The 16,481-nt window shown below is 42.6% G+C and overlaps 1 protein-coding gene across 4 annotated transcripts in view; it reads right to left on the minus strand.

Annotated features, from left to right (window-relative positions):
• LOC147111948 (coiled-coil domain-containing protein 169-like) overlaps positions 1 to 16,481 on the minus strand; it is a 108,813-nt gene that overhangs the window by 60,450 nt on the left and 31,882 nt on the right. Inside the window, exon 6 of one of the 4 annotated variants that reach the window (XR_015079784.1) lies at positions 10,875 to 11,725. The exons of the other annotated variants lie outside the window; for them this stretch is intronic. The gene's annotated coding sequence lies outside the window, so the exon portion shown is untranslated. Of the gene's footprint in view, positions 1 to 10,874; positions 11,726 to 16,481 lie in introns of those variants that run through there. 4 annotated transcript variants of the gene reach the window in all.

Here is a 16,481-nt window from a genome sequence, read left to right on the forward strand (position 1 = left end):
TAACCTTGAATTATAAAGGACCATTTTAGTCCTCCGGTGCTCAGTTAACATGCATTTTAATATGTACTAACCCTATAATCTAAGTAAGGTGTGTAAGAGGCATACATGCATATCATGTAATCCAGAAAGTGAACACTGACCTCCACCCTAAACCACTACTTTAGGACAATATGTAACAAGTCTATGCACGCATAAAAGTGTGTCGGGGGGGCAAGAATATGGTTCAAAGACAATAGGCCCAATTTTAACTCTTCCCAGCCAACAGGAATGGGATGGGGCAGGTGGTTAAATTAGGAATAGAGCACTTTTTGCTATGTTCCCAACACGCTGCCGCCCGCACCATCTTAACTGCACACTTTTCTGAGTGGGCTGAAACGTCCACCAGAGGCAGGTGTGGGCCTCATGAATACATGCAAATCGGGGCGCTATGGCACAATAAGGACCCGAACGCCATTTTGACACTAAATCGTGGACGTCCCACCCAGTGCTCAACTTGCCAGTAAAACCTAGTTAGATTGGTCTCTCGAAGCCACTGAGGATGGACATTCAGTTAATCTTCAAAAAAATTACAATTTAAGCCTTTACAGGTTTACGGTCAAAAATAAAATCAGCTGTATTTCACAAATTAATCTTTAGCCTTCAAACTTAAAAAGTTTTTTGCAAAATTGAAGAGCAGAACAGACTCGAGGGGCTGAATGGCCTTCCCCTGTTCCTATTTTCCTATATTTCCTTATTTAAAGGGGACCTTGTCTTCAGGTAAGTGGATCATAGGATCTTTGTGCTCGTTGGATTGCCAGGGGAGTTAGATGCCAGAACGCTTCTTTCTTACTTTTTTTTGGGATCTCCCCTATTGCTACTTGCCACTGCCACACTCCCCTTCAGCTGGAAACTTGGTGCTGCTGACTTTTCTCTAGCTGTTATTTGCCGTCTTCTGTCACCAGGTAGGAGCTGACTTTAGTTACTATAAAATAACTGTAATATTAAATTTTTCCATCAACATGGACTGATTCCTCACTCCCCAGTTTGCAGATAATAAAAGCTTGCATAGGGATGACTTATAAACCATTTTCTCTTGTATATGTTATGTATACCACAAGAAAATATTATTTGACTTACTGTTCGAGGATGAGCTTCTTCGATTCAAATTAATTTCAAGGCTTTCATTGATATTTAGTTTAATTACATTCGATTCAATCGTGGCTGTTTCATGCCAATGGAAGATATCAAGCTGCCTTAATTGGCGCAACTGGAAAGCTATTGGTCACACACCTGGCCATCAGAGGGAGTAGAATTATTCTGCACAAAACTACCGGGCTGGAAGTTTTTAATCTATTTAATATATTTGTTTTGCAATGTCTAGAATTATAGCTCCACAGCATGCTACAAAAATTTAGCAGTACACGATTGAAGAATGCTAACGGAGCCGATGAATGTTCAATACATCATTCACTGATCAACTTTTCCAGACAATTTGGTATCGAGTTAAATTTTACTCAGATTGCAGAATATAAAAGTCTGCACCCATCAGAATTGACCCACTCTTAATTTATTGGGGTAAATCAGTGTTGATTATTGTTCATGTTGTTATGGAAACCACATACAGCAGTTGCCAATTTCAAATTATCCTGCTGTTGCTCTACATTCATGACTCCTATTAAGTTTGACCAGGACAAGCTTGTCATTTGTTTCTGTCTGACACACAAATATCCATTTGAACTAATTGCTCTGTGATGCGATAGTTTCGTTAGCTTTCAGCTAAGCTGTCTGTTAGAACAGTATGAAGTGATGTACAGCTGCATCAGAAGAGTAAGAGCGAACAGGACTCAATACACCCAACTGAAGGAAATCTCCCGATAACTAGTGAGTACTGAGACATCTACCGCCTCCACTATTCATAATCCTAATTGAAGGAGGCTCACGAAGAACTGGAAGCCTAACGGGGGGGAAATTGAATTTAAAATAAATTCACAAAATACTTCCTACGAGTTTGTGTAAATATTTCTAAACAATATGAAGTTCTTGCTATACTGGGCATAATGAGTGGAAAATTAGGTAATAATACTAGTTTAGTGAAAGATGTGATTCAAACCTTTTATACAGCAAAACAAACATCAGCACTCTGGCATTGCTTATCAACTGGGGCTTCATAAATCTTAAGATATGAATATCCCTCAGTAAATAATTAATATTTGAAATTCCATTTACCTGTAGAATAAAAGCTGTGCTAGTGAATGCAATTTACAAAAGGTCTTTTCTATTTAAACTTCCTACTAAAATATATTTCTCAATAATTTGTTTTGAAGTCTGGTGTGGGAGGTGTGGTGCAATGCATGAAATTACACTTCATGAGTTCATAGGATTACATGGGCTATACAGCACAGAAACAGGCCATTCAGCCCAACCAGTCCACGCTGGCGTTTATGCTCCACTTGAGCCTCCTCCCGTCTTTCCTCAACTAAATCTATCAGCATGACCCTCTATTCCCTTTTCCCCTCATATGCTTGTCTAGCCTCCCCTTAAATGCAGCCATACTATTTGCTTCAACCACTCCCTGTGATAGCGAGTTCCACATTCTCACCACTCTTTGGGTAAAGAAGTTTCTTCTGAATTCCCTATTGGATTTCTTGCTGACTATCTTATATTGATGTCCTCTAGTTATGCTCTTCCCCACAAGTGAAAACATTCTCTCTGTATCCACTCTATCAAAATTTTTCATAATTTTAAAGAGATTAGGTCACCTCTCAGCCTTCTTTTTTCAAGAGAAAAGATATGTATACCATCGCATTTTTGGTATCATCCTTGTAAATCTTCTCTGCAACCTCTCCAGTGCCTCTATATCCTTTTTATAATATGGTGACCAGAACTGTGTGGTCTAACCAAATTTTGATACAGGTTTAGCATTACTTCTCTACTTTTCAATTCTATACCTCTAGAAATAAACCCTAGTGCTTGGTTTGCTTTTTTTATCACCTTGCTAACCAGTGTTGCAACTTTGTGATTTGTGTATTTGTACTCCTAGATCCCTTTGTTCCTCGACCCTACCTAGAGTCGCACCTTCCAAGTGATAAGTGACCTCACTATTCTTCCTACCAAAATGCACTACCTTACATTTATGTGTAGAACTTCATTTGCCAATTATATGCCCATTCTGCAAGTTTATTAATGTCCTCCTGTAACTTGTTGCAGTCCTCCTCAGTATTGACTATCCCCCCCCCCCGCCAATTTGGTGTCATCTGCAATTTTAGAAATTGTGTTTTTGATTCCTAAGTCTATTCAATTCAATTCAATTTTATTTGTCATATATGCAGCAGACGTGTGTACTGCACAATGAAATGTTGATTTTTACGAGTCCTCCCAACATTGGAATAAATATGGCATAACAATGATAAAAATACTAATAGAAATACAGTAATAATAAATAAAACAGTAATAAATAATAATAAATTATACGTTCATGAGTCTTATGGCCTGGGGGTAGAAGCTGTTTCGAAACCTGCTGGTACGAGACCGTATGCTTCGGTATCTCTTACCGGACGGGAGCAGGGCGAAGAGGTTGTGGCTGGGGTGGCTCGCGTCTTTAATGATTCTCAGCGCCTTCCCCCGGCACCTCTCGGGGTAGATATCCTGGACAGCAGGTAGTTTAATTCCTATAGTATGTTGTGCAGCTTTCACCACCATCTGTAGAGCCTTGCGGTCTGTGGCGGTGCAGTTGCCATATCAGGTAGTGATGCAGCCGGACAGGATACTCTCGATGGTGCACCGGTAGAAGTTGGTGAGAATCTGGGGGGCCATTCCAAATTTCTTCAGTCTCCTGAGGAAGAACAGGCGTTGGCATGCCTTCTTCGTTACGACGTCGATGTGATGTGACCACGTTAAGTCCTCCGTAATGAATACACCCAGGAATTTGAAGCTGCTGACCCTCTCCACCTCAGCCCCTCCGATGTAGATTGGGGTGTGTTCCTCCCCCTGCCGCTTCCTGTAATCCACGATCATCTCCTTTGTTTTGCTGATGTTGAGGGAGAGGTTGTTGTACTTGCACCATTCTCCTAGGGCTCTTACCTCCTCCCTGTAGCCTGTCTCGTCGCCATCTGTGATCAGACCTACAATGGTAGTGTCATCAGCAAACTTGATGATGGAATTGGAGTTGTGCGTGGCCACGCAATCGTGAGTAAACAGGGAGTACAGAAGGGGGCTGAGCACACAACCCTGGGGAGCTCCCGTGTTCAGGATGAGTGTTGAGGAGGTGTTACTGCCTATTTTCACCACCTGGGGTCTGCCCGTCAGGAAGTCCAGGATCCAGTTGCATAGGGAGGTGTTAAGTCCTAGCTCACTGAGCTTGTTGACAAGCTTGGAGGGGATAATGGTATTGAATGCTGAACTATAATCAATGAACAACATTCTCACATAGGTGTTCCTCTTATGCAGGTGTGATAAGGCAGTGTGCAGTACAGTGGCGATGGCATCATCCCTAGATCTTTTTGGGCGGTAAGCAAATTGGAGTGGGTCCAGTGTGTCAGTTAGTAAGGAGTTGATGTGGGTTTTGACCAGCCTCTCAAAGCACTTCATGATGACAGAAGTGAGTGCTATGGGGCGGTCGTCGTTTAAACAGGTTACTTTTGTTTTTTTGGGGACTGGAATAACCGATGTCATCGTGAAGCAGGTGGGGACTACAGACTGGTACAGTGAATGGTTGAATATATCCGTGAACACGGCTGCCAGCTGGTCAGCGCATGCTCTAAGGACACGCCCAGGGATTCCATCTGGACTGGGTGCTTTGTGGGTGTTCACTCTCTTAAAAGTCTTGCTCACATCAGCCACGGAGATTGAGAAGACCCGGTCGTCCTGAGCCGCGGGCGCCCTTGTAACAGGCCAGTTGTTGTTGGCCCCAAACCGGGCGTAAAAAGTGTTAAGCTCGTCCGGATGGTTTTTCTTAGCTCGTACTTTGATTTCTTGTACTCATCTATGTTCCCAGAGTTGAATGCGATGGACTGTGCTTTTAGCATAGCACGGATATCGCCATTTACCCATGGTTTCTGGTTGGGAAATGTTCATACAACAGTCCTCGGAACAACGTCATCTATGCACTTGTTTATGAAACTAATGACTGAATCTGTATATGTGTTGATGTCATTGTCCGAGGCATTCCGGAACATATCCCAGTCAGTGGAATCAAAACAGTCTTGTAACATAGCATCTGATTGATCTGACCACCGTTGTAGAGATCTCATCACAGGCTTTTCCTGTTTCAGTTTCTGCCTACAGGTGGGTAGCAGCAGGATGGAGTCGTGATCTGATTTGCCGAAGGGAGGGCAGGGGAGGGCCTTGTATCCATCCTGGAACGGAGTGTAAACGTGATCTAGTGTGTTCTTGGCTCGCGTTGGGCAGGTGATATGCTGATGGTATTTAGGCAGTACTTTCTTCAGATTGGCTTTGTTGAAATCGCCAGCCACGATGAATGCAGCCTCTGGATGGGAAGTTTCAAGCCTGCTAATGGTCCCATACAGCTCGTTTAGTGCTGTATTTGCGTCGGCCTGTGGTGGAATATACACCGCTGTAATGATCACGGATGAGAACTCTCTCGGGAGGTAGAAGGGTCGGCATTTGATCATCAGGTGTTCAAGATCGGGTGAACAAGATGTAAGTAGTTCCACGTCGGAACACCAAGAATTGTTGATCATAAAGCATACTCCACCCCCTCTATTCTTCCCCGAGTCCTTTGTTCGGTCTAGCCGGTGAATGTTGAATCCCTCTGGTTGAATGGCCGAAGCCGGTGTCGATGGATCAAGCCAAGTCTCAGTAAAAATCAAGACGTTGCAGTTCTTAATGTCTCACTGGAAGGTGAGCCTCCCCCTGAGTTCGTCCAGCTTATTGTCCAGTGACTGCACATTCGCCAGGAGAATACTCGGAAGGGGCGGGATGGTGTTCATGTCGCCTCAGCTTCACTAATGCACCTGCTCGTCTGCCCCGTTTGCGCCGTCGTCGCTTCCCGATCACAGGAATGAAGTCAGGTAAGAAGGTGGGAGGGTAGATGGTAGTAGCAGCAGAATCCCAGTTCGAAAAATCGGGGGTAGGTCCTATATCTCCGGACGATCTTATGTCCAGAAGTGATCAACGGTCGTAGCGGATAAGTGAAGAAACAGTACTTACAAAATTGTTTAATAACAATAAAATAAAATGATAAATAAAGTGGAAAGTTGTGGACAAGCTCGTAAAACAGCGGCTACCCTCATGAGCCATACAGGTTGGTTAAACAGTAGAATATTTTTTTAAAAACCAACTAAACTACTAATACTAAAACTAGAATGCTAAATACTAAACAGTAGAATACTAAAAAACTAACAGTACGATATATTAAAATACAACATTAAATACAACATTAAAATACCAGTTGGGGAGGAGCTCATAAAACAGCAGCCATACAGGTCGGCGCTGATGTCACAGTTTAGAACTGTAATGTAATGTCTAAATCGTTAATGTAAATCATGAACAGCAGTGGTTCCAGCACTGATACTTGTGGAACACCACTACCCACCTTCTGCCACTGTGAATAGCTACCCTTTACTCCCACTCTGCTTTCTGTCCTGAAGCCAGCCAGCAATCCATTCTGCTACTTGTCCCCTGACTCCGCATTATCTGACCTTATTCATTAGTCTATTATGGGGTACCTTATCGAAGGCCTTTTGAAAATCCAGATAAATTACATCTACTGCATTTCCATTGTCTACTCTCTCTGTTACGTCTTCAAAAAATTCAATAAGGTTGGTCAAGCAAGACTTTCCCTTTTGAAATCCATGTTGACTATTCATTATTATATTTTTGGTTTCTAGATGTTCTTCTATTTTCTCCTTTAGTAGGGATTCCATTATTTTTCCTACCACCGATGTTAAGCTGACTGGCCTATAGTTCCCTGGACATGTTCTATCCCCCTTCTTAAATATTGGTATTACGTTAGCTATCTGCCAGTCCTCTGGCACTATACCTTTTTCTAACGAATTATTAAATATGCGTAGTAATGCTCTGCTATCTCTTCCCTAGATTCTTTTAAAATGCGTGGATGCAATCCATATGGACCAGGGGTTTTATCCTCTGAGTTTAATTAATTTATTTATTTAATATATCCCTTTTTTTTCAATTTTAAATGCACTTATCTCATTACTAATATCATCCAATGTCATGTCCACCAGTTCTATCTCTCTGGTAAATACTGAAGCAAAATAATTATTTAATATTTCTGCCATTTCTCTATCGTTCCATACCAAAGTCTTGCCATCAAGAAAAGTTATCGAAAAGAAGCTAATTGTTTGGGTACGGTAGTGTATGTTAATGGATTGTTAATCTAGAGGTCTGAACTAATAATCTAGAGAATGCGAGTTCAAATCCCATCATGGCACTTTGAGAATTTGAATTAGAATCGTAGAATAGTACAGCACAGAAGACGCCCTTTGGCCCATCGAGTCAGCGCCTGCTCTTTCGAAGAGCAATCCAGTTAATCCCACTCGACCGTTCTTTCCCCATATCCCTGCAATTTTTTCTCCTTTAAGTATTTAAGAATTCAGTTTTTAAGATCTGGAAATAAAAAGCTGGTAAAAGTGACCATAAAGCTGTCGATTGTCATAAAAACCCAACTGGTTCACTAGCGTCCGTTAGTGAAAAAACCACCATCCTTACCAGGTTCTGGTAATAGGACTCCGTTCCTACAGCAAAGTGGTTGACTCTTAACTGCTCTCTTAAGTGATCCAGCAAGCCACTCAGTTGTATCAAACTGCTACAAAGAAAAGTGGGTTAAAATGAAGGCCCACCACCACGTTCTCAGGGCAACTAGGGATGGGTGATAAATGCCAGCTTTACCAGAGCGAGAAGGAAGATAAGTCACCCTGACCTACTCGTGTGCACCTCCTAGTGGCCACCATAAAAGTGGCATGGACAGAAGTCTGCAAATAATTGAGTCGACAGCCCCATAACTTGTAAATATGAATCATTCAGGGAGACAGGGGAAGAGAGAGGAATAAGATGGTTTGGCCTCAATCACTAAAATCCTAAGTAGTAGCTCTTTGGTGCTACATTAGTATATATAGCTTGTGCAACTTTGTTTCACAGGTGTGCTAGAAGGCCCACAGAATGTTGTTTCTTGATGTTGTTAGAATTTGCACAAATGCTCCTTCACAGTCAATATGCCAAAATAATGTCCCCCAACAAATGTAAACATAAATTGCTCTTCAAGACCAAACTTGCAACACCAACTGGGATTTACTTGAGTCAGATGTCAAATTCTACAGCCTTGGAAGATCCAGTGACCTGTGCAATTGTGGATTGATTGGCCCAGCAGAGGATAGTGAAGGCTGCTACACTACCAGGGATACAGCATTTGAACTAACTGACCAACTGTGCTTGCTCTATGATCTTAATTTTCATCTGAGAGAGCAGCAGAATGATAGAATAGTACAGCACAGAAGGAGGCCCTTCAGCCCATGCCAGCTCTTTCGAAGAGCAATCCACTTAGTCCTTTGTTCTTTCCCCATATCCCTGCAATTTTTTCTCCTTCAAGTATTTACGAATTCAGTTCTTAAAATCTGGAAATAAGAAGCTGGTAATCGTCATAAAAACCCAACTGGTTCACTAATGTCCTTATGGGGAAAAAAAACCACCGTCCTTACCAGGTCTATATATATGACTCCGTTTGACTCTTAACTGTTCCCATAAGTGATCTAGCAAGCCACTCAGTTGTATCAAACTGCTACAAAGAAAAGTGGGTTAAAAAGAAGGCCCACCATCATGTTCTCCAGGCAACTAGGGATGCAACAGATTTACTGCTCGTAAATTAACATCCAGCTGAAATCCTAATCTTATTCAGCAATTACATTTCCAAAACAACTGCTAATGTCTGCTGACCAGATCTTCTATACTGTTTTGGATATTTTCTTCATCTGGCACTGAGATCACCAAGAAATATCAGACAGTAATTTTGCTCAAGTAAGCACAATTTGAACTGATGCATCCTTTCTCCCCTCTTTTTTTTAAGTTAAAAAATAAAAAAATATTTTATGCCACACATCATTGCTCCAAGAAGGACAGATCAGAATTCCAAGATAATGCCTGCAGAGGCTAGGATATTTTGATGGCAGTGCGATAAGCAGGATTCAATGTGGCTTATTCTCCGTCATCATTACCTCACAATTAGCTCTCAACAAGAACAATAATTTTCATTTATATAGCATTTTTAATGTAGAAAAATGCCACAGCCGTTCAGAGGGATAATTTAAAAAACTAGACACCGAGCCAAGGAAAGAGAAAAGCACAAGCAATGCTTAGAGATAAGAGACAATCTAATCCTGGTGGTAGCAAGAACATTTGCTACTGGTGAGTGGTAAACTAGTTCCAGTGAATGACTATGCTGTTTCCACTGCGGGAAATCATGACCACTGTATCCCATCGGTACAATATGTCTTGTATGGCCTATTCCTTAGCCCCGCCCTCTGAAACCACCCCAAGATCTGTATTGTTAGCTCATGGCAAAATGTCCCAAGGTGCTTCACAGAGGCATAATCAGAAAAATGAAAGCCAAAGAAGCAGAATTTGGTGGGGTGGGGGTCAGGGAGGTAACCAAAAGCTTGGTAAAGAGTTGGGTTTGAAGGAGCAAAAGCTTAAGGAAGGCATTCCAGAGTCTAGGCAGCCCAATGGTGGGGCAAAGAGAGGAAGGTTGCACATAAGGGAGAAAGGAATAGAAGGGTATGTTGATGGGGTTAGATGAAGTAGGGTGGGTGTAGGCTCGTGTGGGGCATAAGCACCAATATGGACCTGTTGGACCAAATGGCCTGTTTCTGTGCTGTAAATACTATGTAAAGGCGAGAGTTAGAGGGCCAGATAATATGAGATGGGGTTGTAGGGTTGGAAGAGATTACAGAGCTTGGGAGGGCAAGGCCATGAAAGGATTTAAATATGCAGATGAGAATTTTATATTTGAGGTGTTGGGTGACTCGGAGCCAGTTTAGGTCAGTGAGGACAGGGCTGGTGGGAAAGCAGAACTGGGTGCACGACAGGAAATAGGCAGCCGTGTATAGTGCATTCAACTGGAATAACTTAGCAAGCATATTGCTACAAAGGCTGTACTGGGGCTTGTTATTTTATGGAAAACAGCTACTCCTATTCTTTCATCCCCATTTCCCAGCCCCCAAACTGGCCGTTTAATCTGTTTCATGTCCTGTGTTTTTTCAGTCCTGACGAAGGGTTTCGACCTGAAACGTTGACTCTATTTCTCTCTCCACGGATGTTGCCTGGCCTGCTGCGTTTTTCCAGCATTTTCTGTTGTTATTTACTCCTGTCTAACCCATTTTAAAAACAGAAAATGCCAGAAATGCAGGTGTTCTCTTTAGCAATCTTTGTGGCATTAAATGTTATTATTTTTAAAAACTTTTTAAAAAGAGTGAGGGTCCTCTTATCCCATGGTTCCAGACTAGAATCTTACAACATAGTAACAGGCCATTTCGCCCATAAAGTCTGTGCCAGTGGTTTTCTCACAAGCCACCTCGTTGAATTCCACTCTGCTGCGTGTTCCCATACCCGTCACTATTTCTCTACTTCAAGTAACTATTTAATACCTACTTAAAAGAAGATATGGTCCCTGATATTTATGAGAAAGCGAGGAGGAAGCCTGTCAGCAGCTGGGAAACCAGAGGTCCTGCTGAATTAGAATTTGTTTTTACTCAGTTTTCTGCCGGGCAGCCAGCCATCCGGCTGGCTGCCTGGCGGGAAAGCCTGCTGTCCAAGGCTGCACTTGGGAACCGGGGTGGAGGGAGAGATCGTGCGCGGGGAGGGGCAGAGGTCAAGCGATCGCGGGACGGCAAGAGGTCACGTGGGTGGTTAAAATTCCCCCCGTGGACTCTGCCCAGTAGCGATCATTTCCCTAAACTCTTACGCCGTTGTGCTTAATTGTTATGCACCAAATGACACACATTCCTCTCAAATGTCATCAAGCTGGATAAACTTTATTTATTTTCTTAGGCTCAGTTAGGAAAAATGGTCCAATAAAACTCAACAACAGTATATACACAACACCAGCTGAGCTTTTTTCATCATTATTCACATACTGCTGTTAAAACTCAGCATGAAACATCATTAAAAAAAAATGAGTTTTAAGAATTCACTCACTCCAGTTGGTTGGGAGAAAAGAAAATATAATTTTGACAGCGATTGGCAACATTGAAGTCAGTGATTGTGTAGAAATATTTAGCCACTTACCCCCCCCCCAAAGAATTGGAAGAGAGAGATTGGGGGGGGGGGGGGCAAGAGCGGCAAGAGCTCACCAAAGCGGGGGGCAAAAGATCACCGGGGGAGTCAAGAGGTCGTAGAGGGGTTCAAAAGATCACGGGGGAGGAGGGGGTCAGGCGATCACAGGGGAGGAGGGGTCAGGAGATCACGGGGGAGGAGGGGTCAGGAGATCACGGCGGGGGGGGGGGAGGCGGCGGGAGGAGAGATGTGATATAACATGGATGGGATGTTTTTAGGAAACAAGCAACTTCTGTTCAAACCCAATGGGAATTTATTGCACTGATGTAAAAGGGAAATAATCAAAACAAAAATGAAAAACAGTACTGCAAAATTTAATGTAGCTGTCACATACTCAAAGGAGAGGTCTAGGTTCACTGACCTTGTAGAAAATTTTATTGCAGAAAATATGCAAGTGCTGTCTGTGATCGATGGATGTGGGTTCAGAGAAGCGATTTCTAATCTGTTGCCAGGTTACAAAATGCCATTAAAGAAGCACTCTATAAATAATTTGCCAGACATATATGTCAATGTGAAAGAGAAACAATAGAACAATATTTTTTTTTAAATTAACAAATTAAGTTTTGATCATTGACAAGTAGGTCAGTATTGCAGAGATCTTCACTATAGCGTGCTAATTTATTTCAATTACCACAGAGGAAATTTGTAGCAATTTGGCCACAGAGGACATCAGAGTAATACATAGCAGGAAATGTTATTATAGTCATGCAATAAATTGTCAACAATGAGGTAGTTAAGGAAGAAAGGTCAGCTCTTGTGCTCGACAGTCCAGTTGACCGGAATCCTGTCTGTTTCGCTAGCCATTCTCTTGCTTTCTTACAATGTACCTGCAAAATTACAGCAACATAAAGGGCACCAGAAGCAGCTAAGAAAGGGGATTAGGCACTTTAAACACAGCAACTAGCTACAGCCATGCAGCGAGCAAAAAAATCAATAATGTGCCACAACATGCTTTGATTAAGGGTGTTAAAATCAAATGAAACCGAATGCTGGGCATGACAGAATGGTTACTGGACCAATGTTGTCTATATTAACAGTATTGTCTGAGCGGAGAGCCACAATGGCTAAAGATCTTCATTTAGATTTGAAAATCGAACATTTTTTTGAGGTTGTTAATACTTTTGCCTTTTTGGTTGGCAATGGAGGCTTTGAATTTTCAGTCTACTGTTCCCTTATCCAGTGAGGTCTATAATGATATACCTGCTAAACTCTCAGCAGGGGCTGGATCATAGTGACAAAGTGAAAGTAGAATTAAATTAAAATAAATCAGAAAAGATGCACTAGTCGTTCAATCTAGTCGTCAGAGCTAATAATTTAATCTTATCAGAATAGCAGGCTTGCATGGGCCAATGACTTAAAAAACAAGAATCATTCTGTCTACAGCAATGTTACGGCCTAATTACAGCTTCTGGATAATTTTTTTTCCCCTCTAGTAATCCTGCTTTTAAGTGTGATTACCACAGTTCAAACTGAATTAAACACAGCCATAAATAGAGTAATTCACACTGACACTCCAATTATTAGAGAATGGACCTGACCAAACTAAGCCAGTCATTTTCTGCATTAATTGTTCTTTTAATCTACGTGCACGACAAGGCATTATCTAAGTTTAAATGCTAATAGCATGCAAAAACTCCTTTAGCTTCATTACTAAATTCTAAAAAGTATTACAATGCTTTACCGAGGAAAGAAAAGGAAGTTCTGAAGGACAAAACCGTACTTTATTCAGAGAACTTACTGAGAAAAATATATATTTTGTCCTTACAATGTTTGCATCCCTTTTGCCTCAGCAGAGACATTTCGTTAATAGTTGCAATTTAAAAAAACATTCTCTTTGCGCTGTGGAGCTGTGAAGGGAACAGCTGCCCTAGTTTCTGTATGACCGGCTCTTTGCAGACACTGAATGTGATTAGACAAGTATTTCACAGACCATAATGCCCAAGTATATTGAGGAGCTAATGAGGACATCCAGATCCACACATTTTCAGGAATCTAAAGAGCAACACATAACTTACGCAGGAAGAATTTTATTTAGCTACAGGGTTTCTACAGGTTCAGAGCATAGTGGAGTCCACCTATTAGGAGGTACTTCCACCATCACACAATGCCATACCAGATACAAATCACATATTTGATAGTATGCAATACACAAAATACTAATGAATATTTTGCTGAGTCAACCCATGACATTCATTTTGAGATAATCCTCTCTGCATCTTTAAAAGCTGTTCGACTCCCTAACTGACTCTTGGATGACCATGGCTATTGCCTAAAATCTTGGTTCTATGTACCTATCCATAATCCACAGAGTCCTACAGAGTATCACTATAACAAAGCTCCTGAATCAAGGAAGGGAACTACAAGAATAATATCAGGTCAAACTACTATTTAATTGCTTTATTTCTGAAGTGCCCTGAAGCACGCGCCTCCTCAAAGATACGCAAAATGACTGTTGTATACTGTATCTTGCACAATTAAATAATTCAGAGGCATGTCAATGCCTATATAATGACCATATATGTATATTGCCTGAGGAACATAAAAACAGGCAGGAAAAGACCAGCTGGTCCATCATGCCTTCCCCGCAGAGTGGAATATTATGATTAGACACTTCCTACTCCCCCACAGCTATGTAATCTCATGGGAGGGGCAAAAAGAGAGAAAAAATCCAGCCCTTTCATTATTTTATAAACCTTTAGAGCAGTGATTTGCTAGAGGTGTACAAGATTATGGCGGGTTTGGATAGGCTAGACGGGGAAAGGCTGTTCCCACTAGTTGATGGTACAAGGACTAGGGGATACAGATTTAAGGTTTTGGGCAAGAGATACAGGGGGGACGTGAGGAAAAACTTTTTTACGCAGCGAGTAGTGATGACCTGGAATTCGCTGCCGACGGAAGTGGTTGAAGCGGAGATGCTCAATGTTTTCAAGGGGAGACTGGGTAGGCACTTGAGGGAAATAAACTTGCAGGGCTACGGGGATAGAGCGGGGGAATGGGACTGGCTGGATTGCTCTACAAAGAGCTGGCACGGACTCGATGGGCTGAATGGCCTCCTTCTGTGCCATTATGACTCTATGACAGTGTGGACTTAGAGGCGACCTGATAAAGTAAGTAGACCCACCTCCTTAAGGTATTTTAAGGTAGGAATCATTTTTGTAGTTCTCCTTGGAACTTTTTCCCAAGGCCACCTATATCACCCATCATGTGAAGGAACCAGAACTGGGCGCAGTGCTCCAGATGTGTTCAAACCAATGACTCATATAATGACAGAATGGTGGAGAAAGCAGAGCTTTTCAAGAGATTAGTCATGGAGGAGATAGCAACGCAGTCCTCAGGGAAACTGGGGAAAATTTTATTCAGGGATCTTTCGCTTAAACTAAAAGGCAAAAACAATAGAATTTAGAAGACTACCAACACCAACAGCACGAACACGGTTATGTCCCTTACTTGGAATCTTTCCTGAAGGGAAATTATAGTCTTGTAGGAATGTCTAGTTCCTATCAAGAGACTGAGGTCGACTCAGGCGATCAAACAAACGATGTTTAATGTAAAACTAACTGAGTTTAACAAACAAATGCACGAGAACTACGAATACAGATCTAGTCAGTTCGGAGGCTCCATGAGGACTGCTTGGGTGGTCCCGTGGCTCGCATCATGACGTCATCACGTTTTTCCCGCCGGTGGGGGATCACGTGATGAACGGCGTGACGTCATTGCGTTTGCCCGCGCTCTTAAAGGGACCGCGCTCTGTACATGCAAACAGTATATACAAAGATACAGACTCAGGCTGTAGCTAACATATTGTTAAAGGGAATTATATACAGTTGATCGGAGTCCCTTAGTGGCTCTGCCACAGTCTCATCAATTTCTGAACATCGAAAGTTAGGGGACTGAGTGATAGTTGATTATCATATCACCCCAGGATCCAAGTTTAATCAAAGCCAGAATGACAGACAGTTTGATAGTTTGTTCTCTCAACCCAGTGTGAAATTAATTTAGGCAATGTCAACACAGTCCTTGTGTGCTCATAGTACAGAAATGCACACAAATTGAAAATCTTACTCAGAGGAGTAGAAAAAGTGAAGGAAAAAAAATCATCCTGGTCCAGTAGGAAGTGCTCTTCTAAGGTTAGAAACTCTATCTGGCCATACTATACATATTTATCAGGTTGTATTTTCTTCAGTCAGCTAGGTGTGACATGTGGGGAAGCCCATGGCAATGTGTTTAGGTCTCTTCAAACCAAGCTACTGAGAAACTGAAAGAGATAGAGTTTCCTTGTGGAAAAAAGCCTACTTACCTAAGTCCAGAGAGCTTAGGCGCAAGTTGGCAAGATGGACTCCAATTTTGCATAAGAGTACTGATGGAGATTAACCAGCTTAAACCACAGTTTGATTGCATGGAGTTCTGGTAAGCATCCCACCATAACTCAGGTCAGAACGACCCTACCTGGCAGGGCAATGGCTTACAGGGTAAATAGAAGCTCTATTTACCAAGATGGCGGCGCGCACGGACGCAGCGGCTTTGTCTCTCACGACTGAGCATTTTCACCCTCCTTCTGAGTCTCTTCTGGACTCTGCTGATTCGGGAATTAAAGGCTGACCTACCGTACAGCCGGCAGACGCTCCTAGACATCGGGGCCGACTGCGTGCGGCTCACACTCGGCGGCATCGATCTGCCTCCCGACATCGCCCGACCCCCGGGACCAGCGTGGCGTCCTTCCCCAGCCGGAAGTCGACGCAGACCGCGCAGAGAACGCAAGCAGAAACGGGGTAAGAGGGCCGGTATCCAAAACAGGCTGAAGAGGGCCCCACACAAACCCTCCCTCCCAAGTATTTTCCTGGCCAATGTCAGGTCACTGGAAAACAAAATGGATGAGATCAAACTGGATCTCTCCACACAGAAAAGGACAAAGGAATGCTGCGCCATGATCTTCACAGAGACCTGGCTGAACAACGGCATCCCTGACACCACCATCCAACTAGAAGGATGCACGGTCTTCCGCGCCGACAGAACTGCAGACTCTGGTAAGAGCAAGGGAGGCGGTTTGTGCATTTACACTAACAATGCCTGGTGCACTAACACTGACATAATCGATGGATCCTGCTCGGCTGATTTGGAATTCCTCATGGTAAGGTGCAGACCCTTCTACCTGCCTCGGGAATTCACGGCTGTTATCATCACTGCGGTCTACATCCCAC

This window comes from Somniosus microcephalus, chromosome 10 (assembly GCF_052327205.1).
Source record: "Somniosus microcephalus isolate GS21.2 chromosome 10, FLI_Smic_1.0, whole genome shotgun sequence".
NCBI classification, from domain to species: Eukaryota; Metazoa; Chordata; class Chondrichthyes; order Squaliformes; family Somniosidae; genus Somniosus; species Somniosus microcephalus.